Here is a 22,088-nt window from a genome sequence, read left to right as displayed (position 1 = left end):
ATTGTATTGTAATTCTTTTGTAATTCAATTGTATTTCTAAGTCTTGTCACATAGTCACTCTCTGGCTCTGGAGGTCGCAGACAGGAGACGTCCTGGAGATTACACTCAGGTTACAGAGATATTTAACATTACACAATGTACATATCACATTCCTCTAATAATGGGGACAATCTAGTTATACCTTTATCAATCCATTCTGTGAAATTCCCAAAGTGCTCACAATTCCTGTTCCTCCAGATCAGAGCACAACATAAGTAATAACCTATACTAAAATGGATTTTATTTCTCTCCAACACTGATCACACATTTTTCCAATCCAAATTTGTCCCCTGTTTGTCCCAGGAGTCCACTTCTAGGGGGAGAGCGATTGCCGCCTTTCTCTGCACCATGATAGACATTTGGCTCATAGCACAATGTCGGGCAAACACCTTCTTTCAGAAAAGTAAATCTTGAAGAAAACCCCTCACAATAACTATTGCACGGACGCTGCAAAGATCTACAGATCTGGAATCTTCAGACTGTAATCCTGATAATTTAAAGGGAAAATGTTCATTCTAATACGTCATTCAGAGAATTTTGGAATTCAGAAAATAAAGAGGAGGAAGGAGAACCAATAAGAAGGATATGAGAAGATCTCCAATACGGAACAAGAAAAAATGAACTTGACTATGAATGAATTTATGGATAATGTGTCGTGTGTGTCCCGCTCTGGGGAGATCTCTGGTGAGTCTGGGATCAGAAGGTCGCAGCGCCTTATTGTTCCCAGGTTTACAACTTGATTTCAGTGACTCTACTTTCTTTTGGTGCTGTAGGGGTTAAGGATCCTTTCTAATCTGGCTATCCTTTGTAGCCTTAGTCTCAGGTGCATCTATTTTGTGACCACTCCCATTCGTTACAAAAAGTCATGTATCTTACCATCTGATGCTTGTCATAGATTCTCATTTTATGCTGACCTTTATGGAAGAAGCCTGTCTCTGGAAGAAGCTAAGGAGTTGTGACTATTGCAGCTGTGGTGTTTAGCTGCATTGGAAGAGCTTGAAGTGTATTCCTTTTTGTGTCTATTTTCCCTTTGTCTCCTTTACCTTGTGTTGTGTTACTGCAGAGGTGAGACTCTTGCTCTCGCCAGCCTTTTCACTAGCCAGGGTGAGATCAGGGTGAGTGAAGGCCTAGACACGTGATGACAAAAGGGGGAAGGACCCGTATAGAAATATTAGGGAGCATAGGGTACAGACTCAGGTGAGTTACAGGAGGTGTCCCCTCTCCCCGTCATTAAGAAGATACTCCACCTCACCCTTCTTTACTCCTGAATCCACCACCGACGCACGGAAAACGCCCTGACCCGGGCGGGAACAAGAATTCAAAAGGAGGGATCCAGCGTCTCAAGGAGACTAGAGGGCATTATTAAAAAATTGAAACCTTTATTGTGTCCATTAAAATATTAAAAAAAACCACACAGGAGGCACATAGTATCAGGACAGAGGATATTTCCTATGCGTTTCAACCTATTAGGGTCTTAATCATGGTCTTAATCTCCATCATTAGGGCCTTCCTTTTTTACCGTTTCCATTGTGTTACACTGGACGTTGAGTGTCTGTACGCGCTGTTGTGACATATGGTTTGGTTTTGACACCCACTGTCTTATCGGTTTAGCAGATCGAAGTCCTGGACAGGGGCTTATATTTCATCAATAGCATTTTTTTTCCTGAGAATAGAAATGTTTCAGGTCAGAATTACTCTAGTGATGAATTTACGACGTTTAATGAATTTGAAGGATTCTCCTTCTCTGAACAGAAGAACATTGTAATGCTAAACTAAATGGAGGAGGATCGTAATTAGGAAGAATTGGTGGAGGATCATGATGTAAAACCAAAGGACTCAAACCCTCATTATTATCCAGTAACATCTCACGTACCATCATTACACATGTTCCAGAATATGATAGAAAAGGACCAGTTGGCTCTGCACTGTTATGTCTCCTCCAATAAAAATAAAAAAGTATATAATTTAACAAAAAAAAACAATTTAATGACGATTGTGAACTATAAAATAACTATTTGGTTAAAAGTCAGATAAGGCGGGATGTACGGAGGCCTCTTTATATAAAAAATAGAATAATACTACTACTTACTGTAGATTGAGAGAAACCAAGGAAAAAAATTGTGAAAACATACCCTGCTGTAACTAAATAAAAGCATAGTGCATATAAACATAGGGTACTTAGTAAACACTGTTTTTGATCAAAAAAAGCATAAAGCTATCCCACCAAACGTCAAGGTGTACCCCGTTGGGATAGTACCTACACTATCTAATATTAAAACCTTACCATGGGTCTAAAATAGGCCTCAATGTGGCTAAGGGCTGAGAGTGACCGGGTCCCAACAGGACACACACAGTCAGGGGGATTCACAGAATGAAATGTCCAGCTCGCTGAGAAGGGGGCCACTCCCAGTTTGTACTGAATACAAAAAAACTACATAAAAACAAAAAAGTGAGCCGGAGTATGAGATGGTATACATGAAACTTGTGAGCTCATGTTCACACTGGCCATGAGACAAAGAGAAACCAAGAAAAAAATTGTGAAAACATACCCTGCTGTGACTAAATAAAAGCATAGTGCATATAAACATAGGGTACTTAGTAAACACTGTTTTTGATCAAAAAAAGCATAAAGCTATCCCACCAAACGTCAAGGTGTACCCAGTTGGGATAGTACCTACACTATCTAATATTAAAACCTTACCATGGGTCAAAAATAGGCCTCAATGTGGCTAAGGGCTGAGAGTGACCGGGTTCCAACAGGACACACACAGTCAGGGGGATTCACAGAATGAAATGTCCAGCTCACTGAGAAGGGGGCCACTCCCTGTTTGTACTGAATACAAAAAAACTACATAAAAACAAAAAAGTGAGCCGGAGTCTACTTACTGTAGATTGCAATCAATCCAGCTGATGTCTGTTCTAGATCATTATACAATATGTTGGATGGTGGTTGGTTCTCTTTAAGATTCCTTTCTCTTTTGTTATGAGGAGAGCATATATTGTTTTTAATGTACAAATAGGATCCATAGTTGTAATCCTTTAGTGTGTGGGGTTGGGGGGAATATTCTGGGCTTCCTTATATAGTTATCCCTGTTTTGGATGACTATTCCATCCCCCTTGTCGGCTGATAGTTACTATATCTGAATCATTGCATAATGATTTTAGAACAACCCTTTCTTTTTTTGTTTAAGATAGTTTGGGCAGATTGGAGTGTAATATTTCTGATTTCAATGAAAGCTTCAAGCACCAATTCAAGGAAAGTGTCCAAAAAATTACCTTGGCTTTTAAGGAGTTAAAAGCTTGATTTTGGAAAAACATCAATATGTAGTCCTGTGTCATATAGAAGTTATAAAATCCATAAAGACTCAACAAGACCCTTATGAAGCTGACCCCCTCCTAAAAAGAATCCTCTAGCAGATGTGAGGCCAATCTCAGCTTGAATGCACGAGAATGCAGAAAAGGACAGATTTATGACCGGTAGAGATAAGAGCAGCTGTTGAACAGAAAAATAGCAGAGAAATTCAAATCCTTTGTTTCCATTTATAGAAAATATGAATTGAGGTTTTATGAACTACATCAATATAATAGATAGGAAAGTCATATTTTCAAATTTTTGATAAAGTGGAGAAGGCAAAGCATTGTTCTGCATCATTGGGTGATGGCCAGGGTCCTGCTAAATGGATATTGGCCAGAGAAATGAAAATATCTATGCAATGTCTCCCATGTATGAACAGATAAAATCATGATAGGAAAGATGACGGTAATATCTCCTGCCTGGGAATCTCATCATTTTTTAAGACTTAGACACATCCTATAGTTATCTGAAGTCCAGCCCTGTTATGAGTCACCAGAGGGGAAGTATGTGTGTGCAACTAGTGTTAATATTAGTCTCATGCCAATCATGATCCTTGTTCAATGAAGGAACATTGTTGTATAGGATTGTTCTATGTTCCATTGGAGTTCTTCCCTCCAGAAATCTGAAGCCATTTCTGTAACCCTGGTTCAGTAACTTTCTTTCAATATTTCCTTTTATTTTAGTCCCTTTCTGCCCTTCAAAAACAAAAAAAAAATATTTACTTCCAGTTTTTGTCCCCTGTACCTGTATAAATTCTCACCGACGGGTTCATGCAGCTGCTTTTGAATACCCTATTAAATCGATGGCTGGACCATATATACCAAGCTTTTCTCCCCCCCATTCACCTTTTGTGTCTCCCCTATTTCCTCATAGACTGTAAGCTTACGAGCAGGGCCCTCACTCCTCCTGGTATCTTAATTTTGTTAATTTGTATTGTCTCATATTGTCTGTACATGTCCCCTCTTAATTGTAAAGCGCAGTGGAATATGTTGGCGCTATAGAAATAAAACTTATTATTATTTTATGTAATTGGATATGCTGCATTGTTTTGTTCCCTTTAGTAATGTCTTTTGTAAACACTGCCTGCTTTTAAGATTAAATATATAACATTTAATAGCGTATGGCTTTGGGATGTGGTTTATAGATTAAGTGGAAAAAACTAGTTGTCATGTGTGTCCAATCGACCTTTATAAGCAGAGACCCTGATTCCAGCTATGTGTCACTTACTTGGCTGCTTGCTGAAGTTTTGATAAACATCAGTTTTATCTGTTTAAGATCTACCAATTCTCGAAATGCTGTTGTGTATAACTTCACCCACACCACTGATTGGCAGCTGTATACAATGAGCATATACAGAAATCTGTCAATCAGATGGGGGCGGGGTTATACAGAGCTTGTGGAGATGGAGGATACAAGGCAGCAGGTTTACTAGTTCTCTAGTGATACTCCCCCAGCGATAGTACTGTGATTTTATCAAAACTACAGCAAGCAGCCCAGTAAGTGACACATCATTGGAGTCCCTGTCTTTAAATTATTCTGATTTTTAATTACAGTTAGGCCCAGAAATATCTGGACAGTGACCAAATCCTCCTGTCTTCAACTCTGCAGGCCGCTATTTTTGGTCTAAAATGTAAGATCTGGGATGCAATTGAAGTGGAGACTTTCAGGTTTAATTAAAGGGGTGGAATCAAAATATCCTTTGAAACATTTAGGAATTGCAGCCATTTTGCTACAAAGCCTCCTCATTTCAGAGACTCAAAAGTTATTGCAGAAATTTACTTTACCATAAATAAAATGTTCATTTTTAATTCTTCATAGAGAATCCTCTGTAGGCAATGTCAGCCTAACGTGGGCTTTACACGCTACGATTTCGCTACAGCGATCTCGTTGGGGGTCACTGAATTTGTGACGCACATCCGGCCGCTGTAGCGATATCGTTGTGTGCGACTCCTAGGAGCGATTTTGGATCGTTGCAAAAACGTCCAAAAATTGCTCCTCGTTGACATGGGGGTCCTCTCCCAATTATCGCTGCTGTCGCGAAGTTGTTCCTTGTCCCTGCGGCAGCACACATCGCTACGTGTGACACCGCAGGAACGAGGAACATCTGCTTACCTGCCGCCGGCCACAATGTGGAAGGAAGGAGATGGGTGGGATGTTTGTTCCGCTCATCTCCGCCCCTCCGCTTTCATTGGGCGGTCGCTTAGTGACGTCGCTGTGACGCTGAACGGACCGCCCCCTTAGAAAAGAGGCGGTACGCCGGTCAAAGCGACGTTGCTATGCAGGTAAGTATGTGTGACGGGGGTGCACGATTTTGTGCGCGACGGGCAGCGATATGCCCCTCTCGCACAAACGATGGGGGCGGGTCTCATGCTAGCGATATCGGGACCGATATCGTAGCATGTAAAGCCACCCTTAAGTATGAATGCCATGGACGTCACCAAACGTTGAGTCTCCTTTGTGATATTTTGCCACCTTTACTGTAGTGACTTCAGTTGTTGCTTGTTTGTGTTTCTTTCTGCCTTAAGTTTTGTATTAAGCATGTGCAATGCAGCTCAATAGGGTTCACATCAGGTGATTGACTCGGCCATTGCAGAAGATTTCACTTCTTTGCCTTAAAAAGCTCCTGTGTTGCTTTTGAAGTACATTTTGGGTCATTGTTCATCTGTTCTGTGAATCGCCATCCGATCAACTTTGCTGCATTTGGTTGAACCTGAGCAGAAAGACTCGCCCCGTGCACTTCAGAATTCATCTACCTCCTTTTGTCTTCAGTCATATCATCAATAAAAACTAGTGACCCAGCGCCACTGTTAGCCCTGCATGCCCGGCCATCACAATACCTCCACCATGTTTTACAGTGGATGTGGTGTGCTTTGGATCATGAGCCGTTCCAAGCCTTCTCCATACTTTCTTCTTCCCATCATTCTGGTACAGGTTGATCTTAGTCTCATCTGTCCATAAAACGTTTCCAGACCTAGGGCGGCTTCTTTAGATGCTTTTTGAAATAGTCTAAGCTGGCCTATTTTTTTTTTTCAAAAATGATTATTGAAAAAGAGAAAATATGATACAAAATCAAGTATAAGTAACTCTATAACAAAGTGGTATATTTTCAGTTTGTGCATGGATACTTCCACATATTTAGAAAATAAAGACAATCGCAATAAGAGATCATGTACACACAATTCTCCATGTGGACTTAAGTAATGAGTCAAAAATAAGAACGTTGATTTCTGAAGCACTAAATTTAGATTAATAAAAACTGGAAAGAGAAAAGAATGTTAAGAAGAAGCAAAGAAGAGTTCAAATGAAAGGAAAGACAGATCAGAAAAAGAGAAGAGGGGGGGACAGAAGGGGGAGGGGAAGGAGGGACTTCGGATCTCCCTTGGAACACAACCGGTTTAAGGAGTTCTACACTCCACCTCTCAGCAGGAACCTAGCAAAAATAAAGTGATTGGTTCCTAAGAGGAAAGGATTACCTCGAAATCAGCGGATTCTCTAAATAGAAGCCATGGCGTCCAGCTGAAAAATTTGCTCAGTTGGAGCTCAGAGTGGGAGGACAGTTTCTCCATAGAGGAAATGGGTTCCATTTCCGCCAACCACTCTAGAATCGTTGGGGTTACACCAGACTTCTACTTTCTCGGGATGATCGCTCTGGTCGCGGCAACAAAATGACGGAGAAGACCTTGCTTGAGCTCTTTGAAAGCTCCAGGGATCATGGACATGAGACCGATCTGCGGAGAGCATGTGATTGTCATCCCCATGATGTGGTTATGAATTTGGAAAACTTTACGCCACAAATCCTGAATTATTGGGCAGGACCACCAGATATGTAGCATGGATCCCTCAGCAGCATTACATCTCCAACAAGTGTCAGGGACGGTCGGGAAGATTTTGTGTAGCTCCTTCGGACACCTATACCAACAGGCAATGATCTTAAAGTTTTTTTCTTGCACTTTACAAGGCAAGGGAAGTCTATGTACACACATATAAGCTTTTGTCCAATCCAGGTCAGAGGAAGCACTACCCAGATCTTTCTCCCAGGATTTCACATACCAGACTGGATCTGAATCGATTGGGTCAATCAAAATGTAGTAAATCTGGGAAATTACGTGGGATGGGGGTTCTAGTTGGATCAAATGGGATTCAAAGTTGGTACAGACCCTGGCCAGGTCGGAGGCTGAGCAAGCAGAGGAGATGAACGATTGCAAATGCAGGTACATGAACCACTGGATTTGTTGATCAGGGAAGGTGGCTCGGAAATGCTGTAAGTTTGGCAGAGAAGACACTCCCAGCAGGGTAGCGCCAACCCTAAGCCTCTTGGATGAAGACCAGATCATAAACCTGTCCACACCAACAGCCAGCGGAAAGTCGGGATTATCAAAAAGGGGTGTCAGGGGGCCCCATGCTTCATACAGATTAAAATGAGCGTTCGTTCTATCCCAAATGAGGAGTAGGTCCCTTGTCATAAGGGAGTTCAAAATGCTCTTAGGTCTTCTATGTTTCGCGATCCAGGGCAGGGAGGTCAAGGTCCAATCTAAAAGGTAAGCTTCAATGTCCACCCACTGCTTCGTCTCGGCCCCGTGAAACCAATCTACTACTCTGGTGAGGATAGCTGATGTATGATATAAGCGAAAATCCGGGAGTCCCGTGCCCCTTTTGTCTTTCGTCTAGTCAAGTATTTAAAGGCCAGTCGGGGTTTACTTTTTTTCCCATACAAAAGCTGTTGTGATGCGAACTGCTGTGAACTGCTTGAAAAAGAAAAAGGAGTTTGGTGTTTTTAGCTTCAACATTTGGGAGATAACAAGGATGATTTAATAGTATTGTCTCTGGCTTCTCTGCCAGGTACCCAATGCCTACCTGGTCATTGTGTATCAATAGTGGCCAGGGCCGGATTAAGGTTGGTGGGGGCCCCTGGGCAGAAAATCTGGTGGGGGCCCCATAAACGTTAACATTTTTAGCCATAACAGTAGAGCGCGAACTGTAGCATTTAGATATAAATTTAATGAACATTTATCTTCTCCTGTTCTGCCACATTCAGATTTACAGGACTACAATACAGATACAGTCCAGGATCACTCACAGCCGTCACTTATACACACACAGTACAATAAGATACAGTCCAGGATCACTCACAGCCATCACTTATACACAGTACAATACAGATACAGTCCAGGATCACTCACAGCCATCACTTATACACAGTACAATACAGATACAGTCCAGGATCACTCACAGCTGTCACTTATACACACAGTACAATACAGATACAGTCCAGGATCACTCACATCCGTCACTTATACACACAGTACAATACAGATACAGTCCAGGATCACTCACAGCCGTCACTTATACACAGTACAATACAGATACAGTCCAGGATCACTCACAGCAGTCACTTATACACACAGTACAATACAGATACAGTCCAGGATCACTCACAGCAGTCACTTATACACACAGTACAATACAGATACAGTCCAGGATCACTCACAGCAGTCACTTATACACACAGTACAATACAGATACAGTCCAGGATCACTCACAGCAGTCACTTATACACAGAAAGTAGAGTTACTCACATATTTTTTTATTCATCCCAATGTTGAGGCAGCCAGGGCCGGCTCCAGGTTTTTGTGGTCCCCGGTTGAGTCTCAGTGGACCCCATCCACACACAGACACGCACATACACATACAGGCATACGTACATATACATATTTGAAGACAAATTCACAAAAATACATTTAAACAGACAAATATATGCACAGTCATATACACTGACATACATGCAGACACAGACGCATTACAGGTGTTAATATGGAGAAGTCACAAGCAGCATCACTCACCTCCCCCGCTTGTTTCCAGCTCCTCCAGGACATGTGGCTGTGTTGCATGATGGCCATCACTAACAGACATGACTGCACACCATGCACACTGACACAGCACTGCTGTATATACATCACAGGAGGGGCTGGGGCCTACAATAAATACATTACAGGAGGGGGCATAGATGTTGCTGGAGTGGCAAACAGCTCTGGTGGCGTACACATTACTGGGATGGGTGGCTTAGCGCTCTGGGGTGCCGCACAGACTGCTCTGATTCATATACACACACACACACAGCTCTGCTTCACACACACACACAGCTCTGCTTCACACACACACAGCTCTGCTTCACACACACAGCTCTGCTTCACACACACACACACACACACACACACACACAGCTCTGCTTCACACACACAGCTCTGCTTCACACACACACACACACACACACACACACACACACACACACACACACAGCTCTGCTTCACACACACACAGCTCTGCTTCACACACACACAGCTCTGCTTCACACACACACAGCTCTGCTTCACACACACACAGCTCTGCTTCACACACACAGCTCTGTTTCACACACACAGCTCTGCTACACACACACAGCTCTGCTACACACACACAGCTCTGCTTCACACACACAGCTCTGCTTCACACACACACAGCTCTGCTTCACACACACACACACACACACACACAGCTCTGCTTCACACACACAGCTCTGCTTCACACACACACACAGCTCTGCTTCACACACACACACAGCTCTGCTTCACACACACAGCTCTGTTTCACACACACAGCTCTGTTTCACACACACACAGCTCCGTTTCACACACACACAGCTCCGTTTCACACACACACAGCTCTGTTTCACACACACACAGCTCTGTTTCACACACACACAGCTCTGTTTCACACACACACAGCTGTTTCACACACACACAGCTGTTTCACACACACACAGCTCTGTTTCTCACACACACAGCTCTGTTTCTCACACACACACACACACACAGAGCTCTGTTTCACACACACACACACACACAGCTCTGTTTCACACACACACACACACAGCTCTGTTTCACACACACACAGCTCTGTTTCACACACACACACAGCTCTGTTTCACACACACACACAGCTCTGCTTCACACACACACACAGCTCTGCTTCACACACACAGCTCTGCTTCACACACACAGCTCTGCTTCACACACACAGCTCTGCTTCACACACACAGCTCTGCTTCACACACACAGCTCTGCTTCACACACACACAGCTCTGCTTCACACACACACAGCTCTGCTTCACACACACACAGCTCTGCTTCACACACACAGCTCTGCTTCACACACACAGCTCTGCTTCACACACACAGCTCTGCTTCACACACACACACACACACACACACACAGCTCTGCTACACACACACACACACACACACAGCTCTGCTTCACACACACACACACAGCTCTGCTTCACACACACACACACACAGCTCTGCTTCACACACACACACACACACAGCTCTGCTTCACACACACACACACAGCTCTGCTTCACACACACACAGCTCTGCTTCACACACACACAGCTCTGCTTCACACACACACAGCTCTGCTTCACACACACACAGCTCTGTTTCACACACACACAGCTCTGTTTCACACACACACACACACACACACACACAGCTCTGTTTCACACACACACAGCTCTGTTTCACACACACACAGCTCTGCTTCACACACACAGCTCTGCTTCACACACACAGCTCTGCTTCACACACACAGCTCTGCTTCACACACACACACACACACACAGCTCTGCTACACACACACACACACACAGCTCTGCTTCACACACACACACACAGCTCTGCTTCACACACACACACACACAGCTCTGCTTCACACACACACACACAGTTCTGCTTCACACACACACAGCTCTGCTTCACACACACACAGCTCTGCTTCACACACACACAGCTCTGCTTCACACACACACAGCTCTGCTTCACACACACACAGCTCTGTTTCACACACACACAGCTCTGTTTCACACACACACACACACACACAGCTCTGTTTCACACACACAGCTCTGTTTCACACACACACAGCTCTGTTTCACACACACACAGCTCTGCTTCACACACACAGCTCTGCTTCACACACACAGCTCTGCTTCACACACACAGCTCTGCTTCACACACACACACACACACACAGCTCTGCTACACACACACACACAGCTCTGCTTCACACACACACACACAGCTCTGCTTCACACACACACACACACAGCTCTGCTTCACACACACACACACACAGCTCTGCTTCACACACACACACACAGCTCTGCTTCACACACACACAGCTCTGCTTCACACACACACAGCTCTGCTTCACACACACACAGCTCTGCTTCACACACACACAGCTCTGTTTCACACACACACAGCTCTGTTTCACACACAGCTCTGTTTCACACACACACAGCTCTGTTTCACACACACACAGCTCTGTTTCACACACACACAGCTCTGTTTCACACACACACACACACACACAGCTCTGTTTCACACACACACAGCTCTGTTTCACACACACACAGCTCTGCTTCACACACACAGCTCTGCTTCACACACACAGCTCTGCTTCACACACACAGCTCTGCTTCACACACACAGCTCTGCTTCACACACACAGCTCTGCTTCACACACACACACACACACACAGCTCTGCTACACACACACACACACACACACAGCTCTGCTTCACACACACACACACAGCTCTGCTTCACACACACACACACACAGCTCTGCTTCACACACACACACACAGCTCTGCTTCACACACACACAGCTCTGCTTCACACACACACAGCTCTGCTTCACACACACACAGCTCTGCTTCACACACACACAGCTCTGTTTCACACACACACAGCTCTGTTTCACACACACACAGCTCTGTTTCACACACACACAGCTCTGTTTCACACACACACAGCTCTGTTTCACACACACAGCTCTGCTTCACACACACAGCTCTGCTTCACACACACACACACACAGCTCTGTTTCACACACACACACACACACACAGCTCTGTTTCACACACACACACACACAGCTCTGTTTCACACACACACACACACACACACAGCTCTGTTTCTCACACACACACACACAGCTCTGTTTCACACACACACACACACACACACACACACACACAGCTCTGTTTCACACACACACACACACACACACACAGCTCTGTTTCACACACACACACACACACACACAGCTCTGTTTCACACACACACACACACACACACACAGCTCTGTTTCACACACACACAGCTCTGTTTCACACAGCTCTGTTTCACACACAGCTCTGTTTCACACACAGCTCTGTTTCACACACAGCTCTGTTTCACACACACACAGCTCTGTTTCACACACACACACAGCTGTTTCACACACACACACAGCTGTTTCACACACACACACAGCTCTGTTTCACACACACACACAGCTCTGTTTCACACACACACACAGCTCTGTTTCTCACACACACACAGCTCTGTTTCTCACACACACAGCTCTGTTTCTCACACACACAGCTCTGTTTCTCACACACAGCTCTGTCTCTCACACACAGCTGTCTCTCACACACAGCTCTGTTTCTCACACACACACACACACACACAGCTCTGTTTCACACACACACAGCTCTGTTTCACACACACACACAGCTCTGTTTCACACACACACACAGCTCTGCTTCACACACACACACAGCTCTGCTTCACACACACACACAGCTCTGCTTCACACACACACACAGCTCTGCTTCACACACACACACAGCTCTGCTTCACACACACGGCTCTGCTTCACACACACGGCTCTGCTTCACACACACGGCTCTGCTTCACACACACGGCTCTGCTTCACACACACGGCTCTGCTTCACACACACGGCTCTGCTTCACACACACGGCTCTGCTTCACACACACGGCTCTGCTTCACACACACGGCTCTGCTTCACACACACGGCTCTGCTTCACACACACGGCTCTGCTTCACACACACGGCTCTGCTTCACACACACGGCTCTGCTTCACACACACGGCTCTGCTTCACACACACGGCTCTGCTTCACACACACGGCTCTGCTTCACACACACGGCTCTGCTTCACACACACAGCTCTGCTTCACACACACAGCTCTGCTTCACACACACACAGCTCTGCTTCACACACACACAGCTCTGCTTCACACACACACAGCTCTGCTTCACACACACACAGCTCTGCTTCACACACACACAGCTCTGTTTCTCACACACAGCTCTGTTTCTCACACACAGCTCTGTTTCTCACACACAGCTCTGTTTCTCACACACAGCTCTGTTTCTCACACACAGCTCTGTTTCTCACACACACAGCTCTGTTTCTCACACACACACTCACACACACACAGCTCTGTTTCTCACACACACAGCTCTGTTTCTCACACACACACACACAGCTCTGTTTCTCACACACACACACACAGCTCTGTTTCTCACTCACACACACACACACACACAGCTCTGTTTCTCACACACACACAGCTCTGTTTCTCACACACACACAGCTGTTTCTCACACACACACAGCTGTTTCTCACACACACACACAGCTCTGTTTCTCACACACAGCTCTGTTTCTCTCACACACACACAGCTGTTTCTCACACACACACACAGCTCTGTTTCTCACACACAGCTCTGTTTCTCTCACACACACACAGCTCTGTTTCTCACACACACACAGCTCTGTTTCTCACACACACACAGCTCTGTTTCTCACACACACACAGCTCTGTTTCTCACACACACACAGCTCTGTTTCTCACACACACACAGCTCTGTTTCTCACACACACACAGCTCTGTTTCTCACACACACACAGCTTCTGTTTCTCACACACACACAGCTTCTGTTTCTCACACACACACAGCTTCTGTTTCTCACACACACACACAGCTTCTGTTTCTCACACACACAGCTTCTGTTTCTCACACACACACAGCTTCTGTTTCTCACACACACACACAGCTTCTGTTTCACACACACACACACAGCTTCTGTTTCACACACACAGCTTCTGTTTCTCACACACACACACAGCTTCTGTTTCACACACACACACACACACAGCTTCTGTTTCACACACACACACACACACACACACACACACACACACAGCTTCTGTTTCACACACACACACACAGCTTCTGTTTCACTCACACACACACAGCTTCTGTTTCTCACACACACACAGCTTCTGTTTCACTCACACACACACAGCTTCTGTTTCTCACACACACACAGCTTCTGTTTCACACACACACACACACAGCTTCTGTTTCACACACACACACACACACAGCTTCTGTTTCACACACACACACACAGCTTCTGTTTCACACACACAGCTTCTGTTTCACACACACAGCTTCTGTTTCACACACACAGCTTCTGTTTCACACACACAGCTTCTGTTTCACACACACAGCTTCTGTTTCACACACACAGCTTCTGTTTCACACACACAGCTTCTGTTTCACACACACAGCTTCTGTTTCACACACACAGCTTCTGTTTCACACACACAGCTTCTGTTTCACACACACAGCTTCTGTTTCACACACACAGCTTCTGTTTCACACACACAGCTTCTGTTTCACACACACAGCTTCTGTTACACACACACAGCTTCTGTTACACACACACAGCTTCTGTTACACACACACAGCTTCTGTTACACACACACAGCTTCTGTTACACACACACAGCTTCTGTTACACACACACAGCTTCTGTTTCACACACACAGCTTCTGTTTCACACACACAGCTTCTGTTACACACACACAGCTTCTGTTACACACACACAGCTTCTGTTACACACACACAGCTTCTGTTACACACACACAGCTTCTGTTACACACACACAGCTTCTGTTACACACACACACACACACACACACAGCTCTGTTTCTCACACACACACACAGCTCTGCTTCACACACCACACATCTTTCTTCAGCTCTGCCCTTACCTGCTCTGATGCCATCCTCCTGCTGTTCCGGTATAGGCCGCCGTCCTCCTGCTGCTGTTCCGGTGCCGCGGCCATCCTCCTGCTCCGGTGAGTCTCCTCTCCTGGCCACGGTGCCGGTCTTCTCATCCGCGGCCGCGACGCCGGTCTTCTCATCCGCGGCCGCGGCGGCGTCCTGCTGTGACATCCGCGGCGGCGTCCTGCTGTGACGGCCGCGGCGGCGTCCTGCTGTGACGGCCGCGGCGGCGTCCTGCTGTGACGGCCGCGGCGGCGTCCTGCTGTGACGGCCGCGGCATTGGACCCCGCAGCAGAGCAGGGAGCAGGCATACCTATGACCCCGGAAGTACAAACTACTTCCGGGGTCAATCAGCGTCCTGCGCCCGCAGATACAAATAAATGTAGGTGCGCGCACCTCCCCCCCCCCCCCGAAAACACAGCTGATTTATTAGACTGTCTTTACGGAGGGGGAGAGGGTGTGAAGAAGAAAAAAAAAATTGCTGACGGGTGGCAAGTATGGCCCTGGTGGTGGGGGCCCCCTTGGAAGCTCTGATGGTGGGGGCCCCGGGGCTGAAGCCCCGCCTGCCCCGCCTATAATCCGGCCCTGATAGTGGCAGAGAAGGACCCAGTCTGTTAGCCAGAAGTTTAGCAAACAGCTTCACGTCCACATTAATTATAGATATAGGGCGATAGCTTGAGCAGACCGGCTTAGGGATTACCGTGATAGTAGCAGACAGTGATTGTTTCTGGAAAGGATGGTCTTTGGAGATGGAGTTGAAGACTTTAGTAAGAAAAGGTGCCAGCTCCATAAGAAAAGTTTGGTAAAATTTGGTAGTAAAACCATATGGGCTTGGGCTTTTGTTGGGGGAGAAGAGGACACCACTTGGGTGACCTCCTCTAGTGAGAACGGGGAATCCAACTCATCAGCCGTTCCTGCTAATAGGGAGGGACGTGGCATTTCTAGCAGGTAGTTGTCTATTTTCTCCAGAAGCCGAGAGTTAATGGGGTTGTCGTTGATGTTATATAACGTCTCATAGTACTTCTCAAAGGCCAAAGCGATGTCAGTGGGGTGATGCACCGTTTGTTTGTCAGCCGTCTTAATTGAGGGGACATACGTTGTCACCGTTTTCGGGTGGATATGTCTCGCCATGGGACCCCCACACTTATCTGCAAACTCATAAAAAACTGTTGGGAGCGATCTCTAAAATTTGGTGTGGGCCAAGTCAAGTACTGCTTTAAGGTCTTCCCTCGTCTTAGTCAGTTTTTAGCTTTGTCTCTCTTGAGTCTAGCTCCTTCTCGTATAAGTACCCCTCTGATTACACACTTCAGAGCTTCCCATTTAGTCGGAAGAGGGGTATTGTCATCTGCAAGGTACTGAAGGAAGTCTGAAATAGTCATAGGTATCCTTTCCCTAACGTCTGGATGTAGGAGGAGATTAGGGTTGAGTCTCCAGTTCCAGGACTTAGAAGGAAAGTCGGGGGGATTCGGAATCACGTAAACAGGGGCATGGTCAAACCAAGTCACTGGGCCGATGTAAGCAGTGGGGGACCAGGAGAGCAGGTTATGGCTAATCAGGAAAAAATCAATACGGCTATACGAATTGTGTACTGCCGAAAAATGAGAAAAGTCCTTGACTGACGGATAGAGTAAACGCCAGATGTCGACAACCCTACTCGAATGCATAGTGGACCTAAGAGATGCTAGCTGACTGTGTGAAATCACCGACTTACCCGCCGACGTGTCGAGCTTCGGATTCAGAGGTAAATTAAAATCTCCAGTCTCCTCAGGAACCTAGCCCCGGCAACAGTCTGACCTTTATTAGGGAGATAAAAGTTAGCGATAGTGTATTTTTGGTTATAGAGTACTAAGTTGACAAATAGGAATCTGCCGTGTGGATCAGTGCTAACCTCTGTCACCGTGCATGTAAAATTTTTTCGTAGTGCAATACTGACCCCTTTTGATCTCGCCAAGGGGTTGGGAGCATGATGCCAAAGTGGGTAGTATTTGTTGGGGATATCCGGCACATGACCACACTTAAAGTGAGTCTCCTGTAACAGGAGTACCTGAATTCCCAATTTGTGCATACCGTGCAGGATCTGGTTGCGCTTTTGCGGGGTATTGAACCCTTGTACTTTTCAGCGAAGCAAACTTCAAGGAGACCATAGTGTGTACCGGTGAAGACAAACTTGGATTTCTAAAATGTAGGGAGTCCCAAACGGTAGAGGGGTAGGACAGGCGAGGGTCGGGGGAGGGATGAAAGAGGGAAGCAGAACAAGGAAGAAGGCGAGGTAAGAGAGAAAAGAGGGAGTACAAGCAAGAAAAAGTAGAGGCAAAAAAGACCCAAAATGGGTCAGTACAATCACACTTGACAAACAAGTGTCCCTAGTGGGGTGAGTCTAGCAACGGAAATGCTGCGACCCGCAGAGAACCACTCCACCAGGGAGACAGCAACAAAATATAAGAATAGATTAGCTAAAATATTTGCATCAAGAAAACATGCCGATCAAGATCAAAATAGGGCCCTCTCCCAGACAAAGGAAAGAAAAAGAAAAAAAAAGGGGGGGGAGAGAGGAGAGGGGGAAAAGGGGGGGAGGGGAGGGAAGAGATGAGAGGGGGAAAAAGAAAGGATGAGGGGCAGGGGAGGGAGAGCACGAGAGCCTTCCAAAACAAAATAATGCTCATTATTTATACAAATACCAGGATGAGTCAAATGTTCAATTATGAACGGATGGGCAAGCCTCAGCCCACAGGTCCTAGCTACAATATCAGCATATCTCATGGAGGAGCAGACCAAGAGAACCATCAGGACAAAGTCACTGCTCGGCCATGCGAGGTCCAGTAAAACCACGGCTCCGGGGTCTTTGAGAGGATGAAGGTCGACGTCTCTCTTCACCATGGCGGAAGGGTTATGGATTAGAGGGCCAATCCAGAATTGAGATCGCGGGTAATTCCAGTCCTTTCAGGAAGACGCTCAGGTCAGATGGGCCTAAAGAGACCTCTATGATGCCGGACCTGCAACTGGAAAGGGAACCCCCATGATAGGGGATTTCCCTCTCCCTGAGTGCTTTTGTGATGGGTCGGAGTGCTCTACGCTTGACCAGTGTAGCCCTGTATAGATCCGCCATGATATGGACCACAGCCCCATCAAATCAAGAGGGCCTTTGAGACGGGCCTGTTTCATGATCTCCTCCTTCTCATGATAGTAGTGAAGGCGACATATAACGTCGCTTGGGTTGTTGAGGTTAAGAGATCTACACCTCAAGGCTCAATGGGCCCTGTCGAAGATAATGACTGTGTCTGGTGGTCTGTGCAGCAGATTATTCAGTAGACCTTGTAATCTAGAAGCAAGATCCGACAATCCTGTCGCTTCTGGGAGACCCCTGATGCGTATATTGTTGCGGCGGTCCCTATTTTCGTAGTCTTCCATTAGGTTGAAGAGAGAAGAGATTTGGTCCGCATGAAGATCTAGAGTCTTAGCATATTCAGACTGAGCAGCAGTTGTTTCAGCAACGGCCATCTCTGTAGCCGTAAATCTGTGAGATAGAGGTGCTGAGTCCCTGTATTTCAGCTCTGCTGGGATTTTCAAGGCGGGATATGTAGCCCTCCTTGTCTGCTTTAGTAGGGATTTCAGACATTCTAGAACGCAGGTCTTTAATCTCTCCCAGTACAGAATCAGAGGCTTCAGAGAAGTGAGCATTGGAAGCCAGGGGTGCAGTGGAGCGCGGGTCCAGGTATCCCTCAGGATATGGACCCTCAGGGACCCCGCAGGAGACCGGTGTGACTGCCAGGGACGCGTCCGGGGGTTCAGCCAAGAATTTCTGTATGTTCCCATCCTTGGCTTCAGATTTGGATGTGCTCATTCCAGCAATTGGGGGGCTGGGGCTTTTTTAGGAGCCATATTGCTTCTATGCGAGTGTAACAGGGCACACTAAAGAGAGGAGGGCTCCAAAAGTCCAGGAAAACAAGAGATTTCTATGGCAGAGCCACCGGTCAGGATGCAGGGTCTCCGGCAGAGAGGGAGCTCTAAAATGCCCAGTAATACCTTATCAGTAACTTGGTCCCTTGGCAGCCAGGGGCACACAGGGGTGTCAGAACCCTGTCAGCATGTGGTGCCCGAGATACTGCAGCTGCAGAGCTTATCCACCGGGCAGAGACTTATAAAAGGTAGTTGTTTGGGTTAAGTTCTTTTTATCCTTGTTCTGAGCAAGTGCTGCAATCTAGATCAGTGTTTGTGAATTGAACATTAAAGGGGTGGTTCACCCATATTTTTTGTCTAGATCGATATTATATTGAGAAACAATGTTTCTCTCAAATACCTTATGTTGGCAATAGTGCCTGTGAGAGGCGCTATTGCGGACCGCTGCTTCCCACTTCGTGACCCCTGGGCTCCGTGACCTCGGGGATCCGGTGATGTCACGTCAAGCTGCTGACACTGCGGCGGCCGCAGTGTCCGTGGGTAATGGGCTGTGGGCGGTATTTCACTTGACGTGACGTCACAGGCACTATTGCCAACATAAGGTATTTGAGAGAAGCATTGTTTCTCAATATAATATAGATCAAAACAATAAAAAATATGGGTGAACCACCCTTTTAAGGTGTATTGGGACAGTTTATTGTTTTATTACAGACAGGCACTAGTGTGTCTGTTTAACATTCAGCTGGATTTTAGTGTCTTTTTATTTGCAGGTTTTTCACCAGATGTGCACTGGCAGCGCGGTGATCAACTGTTTACTTTAGGCTACTTTCACACATTAGTTTTTTTCCCATGAGGCACAATCCAGAAAAAAAACTGATAAAACGGATCCGGCACCGAATCTGTTTTATCCCCATTGATTTGTATTAGTGCCGGATTGTGCTGGATGGCATTGTGTTGCATCTGGCTTTTGCCGGATCCGGCGTAATTAGCTAATGCGGCGGCCGGATGGAACGTAACGTCTCTGACAAAAAACCGCATCGCGCCGGATCCGGCGTGATTTACAATGGAAGCCTATGGACGCCGCATCCGGCGTAATGCGGCAAAAACCGAATGCGGCCGCTGGATCTGTTTTTTTAAACTGAGCATGATCCAATTTATTGTAAAAAAAAAAACGGATCCGGCAAAAAAAAACGGACGAAACGGATGAAAAAACAGATACTCCGGATCCGTTGTTTTACGGATCCGGCAAAAAAAAAAGGATCCGGCGCATCTGTTTTTGCATATTCCGCGCCGGATCCATTGCATCAGGCACACGCTGGATTCTACCTGATGCCAAAAAACTAATGTGTGAAAGTAGCCTTAGTGATGATCACTCTCCTGCAGGGAGGTTTTCACACAGGGCACCCTGTTTACCTGCAGCTCCTTCTTATCAGTAGCGCCAGTGTTGATATTAACTAGTTAATCTGGACATAAAATGAATCCCTCAAGCTTTCCTCGGAGTTAAGAAACAGAGGACCCCAGCAGGGATGGCTTTCACCCACCTCTCCCAGCGCTTGCTTCTGCTGCTCAGTCACTTTCACTCAGCGTCAGCCATCTTGTGAATTCACTGCTTCTCTTCATATACTGCAACTTCGCTGTTCTGAGTACCGGCCGGTCCCTGATAATAGTAATTAAAGCTCCTCCATGGGGGGCGTGGCTTGCCGATGGCAGAGTGAGACACACATCTCCTTAGCTCTGTGCCCTGGCCGCCCTCTCAGCCTCTTACAGGTGGTGCAGCTGAGCCCAAACCTCACATGGGCAGACCCAGCCGTTCCCTCAAGCAAGCAACAGATCCGGAGACCTGGACAAGCAGGATGGATCGCTTCCTGGCCTCCAGCACCCCCACTCAAACACGAGCTGCTCAGGCCAAGATGGCGACGGCAAAGAAACAACAACACTCCTCACTGAAGCATGTCTCAGAGGTAGGGGATTCCCCAGTAACTGCTTCTCAGGATTCCAGTGAGAATGAAATGGACTCTGAGGAGGTAAATCTCCGTGACATTAGTAAATACATTAAATCTCTCCCCACCAAACATGATTTGGAAAAGCTAGTGTGCAGGCTGGAGAATACTTATAAGCAAGAGATACATGCCCTGCAGAGAGAGTTCACAGAGAGAGTGGAGGGGGTGGAGCGAGCACAGGATGCAGCTCTATCAGAGTTAAGGCAGCACCGTGAAATACTTAACCGTCACTCTGCCAGGCTGGAGGAACTGGAGGCAGGCCTGGAAGACCAGGAAAACCGCAATAGGTGGAATAATATCTGCATATGTTGACTCCAGGAATCAGTGCCATCATCCAATGTAGATGCCGCAGCACAGCAGATATTCATGCAGATCTTGGGGGACGATCAGGTAAGCACTGTTGAATTAGATCGCATTCATAGAGCCATGGGGCCCAAACTGCCCAACAACGCACGGCCCAGAGATGTGATATGTCGGGTGCACTTGTATAAAACCAAGGAACACATTATGGCAGCAGCCAGATCCAAAGGCCCTATAGCTTTCCAGGATTCTCAGGTTACGCTGCTCTCTGACCTAGTCAGGCGCACCCTCATGCTGAGGAGGGTCTTGCGCCCCCTGCTGGATCAACTCCGGGACAAAAATATATTATACAGGTGGGGCTACCCCTTTCAACTGGTGGCTACAAAGGAGGGCAAGTCGGTGATATTTCGGTCCCTTGGGGACCTTCCTAAGTTCCTTGGAACATTACAAATCTACCTGACTGACCGAAAAGCCTACACCTGCCGGTGATTCCACCCAATTGGCAAGAGGCCTCAGGATCAAGGAACAG

Source organism: Anomaloglossus baeobatrachus, unplaced genomic scaffold, assembly GCF_048569485.1.
Source record: "Anomaloglossus baeobatrachus isolate aAnoBae1 unplaced genomic scaffold, aAnoBae1.hap1 Scaffold_344, whole genome shotgun sequence".
Taxonomy (NCBI): Eukaryota; Metazoa; Chordata; class Amphibia; order Anura; family Aromobatidae; genus Anomaloglossus; species Anomaloglossus baeobatrachus.
Note: the sequence above shows the minus strand (reverse complement) of the source record.